This window comes from Mastomys coucha, unplaced genomic scaffold, assembly GCF_008632895.1.
Source record: "Mastomys coucha isolate ucsf_1 unplaced genomic scaffold, UCSF_Mcou_1 pScaffold7, whole genome shotgun sequence".
NCBI classification, from domain to species: domain Eukaryota; kingdom Metazoa; phylum Chordata; class Mammalia; order Rodentia; family Muridae; genus Mastomys; species Mastomys coucha.
This window is the reverse complement of record NW_022196913.1, coordinates 63,029,916-63,032,229: the sequence shown is the minus strand read 5'-3', so window position 1 is coordinate 63,032,229 and position 2,314 is coordinate 63,029,916. Positions and strand designations below refer to the sequence as shown.

At 42.2% G+C, this 2,314-nt stretch overlaps 1 protein-coding gene and 1 long non-coding RNA gene across 11 annotated transcripts in view; one reads left to right on the top strand and one right to left on the bottom strand.

Annotated features, from left to right (window-relative positions):
* Kif27 (kinesin family member 27) overlaps nt 1-2,314 on the top strand; it is an 82,700-nt gene that overhangs the window by 57,196 nt on the left and 23,190 nt on the right. The window lies entirely within an intron of this gene.
* LOC116081874 overlaps nt 807-2,314 on the bottom strand; it is a 32,207-nt gene continuing 30,699 nt past the window's right edge. For all 5 annotated transcript variants that reach the window (XR_004115055.1, XR_004115056.1, XR_004115057.1 and 2 more), the window contains one exon: nt 807-952. This is a non-coding gene — a long non-coding RNA (uncharacterized LOC116081874). The remainder of the gene's footprint in view (nt 953-2,314) is intronic.

Genomic DNA, 2,314 nt, shown 5'->3' with positions numbered 1-2,314 from the left:
TGCTCATGTGCAAGACTGTCCAGAGAAAGAGGGTATTAGATCCCTGGAGGTAGATGCTCATGTGCAAGGCTGTCCAGAGAAAGAGGGTTTTAGATCCCTGGAGGTAGATGCTCAGAACTTGAATGGTTTAGGCTGTCCAGAGAAAGAAGGTGCTAGATCCCCTGGAGGTAGATGCTCATGTGCAAGGCTGTCCAGAGAAAGAGGGTGCTAGATCCCCTGGAGGCAGTGCTCGGAACTTGAATGGTTTTCAGCACTGGACATCTTTCCAGCCTTGGGTGATATAATTTTAAGAAGCAAGAACACACTGAGATAAGTAGGAAGTATAAATTAATGAAAACCACGTAATTCTCTGAAAATTTTAACAAAGTTCAGACTTTATCCAATTTGATTGTTTTTAGAAAGAGGGCATTAAAGGATTTCATTTTTTCTAGCGTGTGAGGACGATCCCTGAGACTTTGTATGCACTCAGACAAGGACCGTCCCAGGTTGAACACCTCTCTAACATGACAGAAAATAAAAATACATGTGTACAGTTAGCTCAAGCCAAGCATAGTGTCAACACTTGTAAACCTGAGATAAGGGAAGCCTGGGAGCTCCGGGCCCACCTGGGCTACACAGGGATACTCTGCCACAAAAATATAATGAAATAAAAAGAAATAAATACAATTAAAGTATATCTCAGACCTGCAAGTAAGGGCCTGGCTGCAGCCATTTTATAGTGTAATTTTTAAAGATTTATTTTATGTGTGTGTGCTGCATGTGTATACATGTATGTGCCCAGAGGCCAGAAGAGAGTGCTGGCTCCCCTGGAGTTGGAGTTACAGATGGTTGAGAGCCACCTGATGTGGGTGCTGGGAACCAAACCTGGGGCCTCTGTCCAGCAGGAAGTGCTCTTAACTGCTGATTGATCTCTCTGGCCCACTTTTAAGTTGTGATCTCTTGAGTATTTCACCTAAAACACAGCAGAAAAAGGAAAAAACAAATAAATAGGCATTAATAGTAAAGATATTTGAGATTTATAAAACACAATCAGGAAAGTAAAAAGATAGCTTAAGGGGTGCAGGAGACTATTTGAAAACTTTATCTGCTAAGTTAAAGTTTTCTAATAAAGGATAGCCCGCCTGCTACCCTAGCACTAGGGAGGTTGAAACAGGAAGATTAGCACAATTTTGTCCAAAAGAAAAACAAAATAATAAGACCTAATTAAAGAGCAAAGGATCAGTTGGGTGTGGTGTACTCCGGAGGCAGAGGCAGGTGAATCTCTGAGTTGGAGGACAGCCAGGGATACACAGAGAGACCTTGTCTTGAAAAACAAAAAGGTCATAAAGGGCAAAGGATCTGAAAAGACTTCCTGGAAAGAAGATATAAAAGTGACCAGTGACCATAGAAGAAGACAATCGTAAGTTAGCTGTCAGGGTAACTACAACAAAGCAGAACCCTAAGTAATCCCCTGCTCCTTGTGATGGCTATAATTAGAAAGCCAGGTTAGAGGTGTTGCTGGGGCATGGGAAACCTGGCATGACCTTGGATGACCATCTTGCAGTTCCACTAGAGGGTAAATATTCAGATACGTTGTTAACCAGCCATTCTTTAGGTATATGTTCAAGAGAACTAAAAATATACACCCATATAAAAACCTCAAAGTTTATAAAACAGCTAAATAATAGAAACACCGCAAGTGTTTGTTGGCTGATAAATCAATAGACTGTGTCATATTGAGTATTGGAATTAGAAAGCAATGGGACATTGCTATCTGCTACAATATGGGGAAGCTTGAAAATACATGGTAGGTGAAATAACTAGTCACAATACACATTGTGTGACGCCATTCCGGAATAGGCAGTTCCAAAGGAAGCAGAAGAGCGGTTGCCTAGGCTTGGGAAGTGTGTGTGGGGGGGGGTCAGGTTGGGAAAAATCGAGTGACTTACTGGGTTTTCAGCGGGTGATAAAATGATTCTAAAATTGATTATGGCAATGGTTGCATAATTCTGAATATACTAAAACCCTTCACCATACTTTAAATAGATGAATTCTATCACACATGAATTGTATTTTATTCAGAATAACTGTAAAGCCAGAACATGACACAGCAGAGGTTAATGATACCCAAAAATGTCTGAGCTGGAAACCAAGCGGGTGAGTGGTGCTGGTGCTGGAGAGTTCCACAGTCAAGGACAGCTGTGGTGACCTGCAAGTCACTTAGAAAACCACAAGACAAGCAGAAAGCAGGAGTGAGGCACAGGGTGGAAGCAGAAAGCAGGAGTGAGGCGCAGGGTGGAAGCAGAAAGCAGGAGTGAGGCACAGGGTGGAAGCA